The sequence below is a fragment of the Budorcas taxicolor genome, chromosome 1, assembly GCF_023091745.1.
Source record: "Budorcas taxicolor isolate Tak-1 chromosome 1, Takin1.1, whole genome shotgun sequence".
In the NCBI taxonomy this organism is placed as follows: domain Eukaryota; kingdom Metazoa; phylum Chordata; class Mammalia; order Artiodactyla; family Bovidae; genus Budorcas; species Budorcas taxicolor.
In genome coordinates, this window is record NC_068910.1 from 128,863,030 (window position 1) to 128,863,657 (window position 628).

Below are 628 nucleotides of genomic sequence, written 5' to 3' on the forward strand. Positions count from 1 at the left end.
TAGTCATGATTGGGCCATAGTCCTCTCTATGGCATCAGACCTCAGATATCCTATGGTGAGAAGCTTGCTGTGAATGTGACACCTATACCTTGGATACTGTTACCAAGTCAGCTGTCTGGTTTACCTTATCATGCTGTACCAGGAGCAACTTTGGAGAAAGATCCAAAATGTGTGTAATACAATTAGGAAGTTGCTCAACATCTTTGCTAAAGAAGGACCAGAAATCGTGAGATGTGGGTTTTGAACCTGATTCTGCCTTTCATCTTCTTAGGACCAACCACAGCTTGTGCCTCAGATCATCCATATGTGTATGCCCACACTGTGAAACTGACTATGTCCATGGGGTGACGCCCTTTGTCTCATTCTTTTGAGTAGAAAGTCACTCATATGAAACTAGTACAACTCATTATCACAGTTGTGCAGTTATTCTACACTTGGTCTCTGCTGCTGTATTTTAACATAGAAAGCCGTTTAGGGTTTATAAAGAATAGTTGGGGATTATTTTCTGAAAGGTCTAAGGAAGCAGTAGTGTGCCGTGCAACAACGTAGGAGCTTTCTTTTGTAAAAGCGTAATCTCTTTGGTACTCAGGAGGTTTCTATAAAGCCATGTAGAAAGGGGCCAATTGCG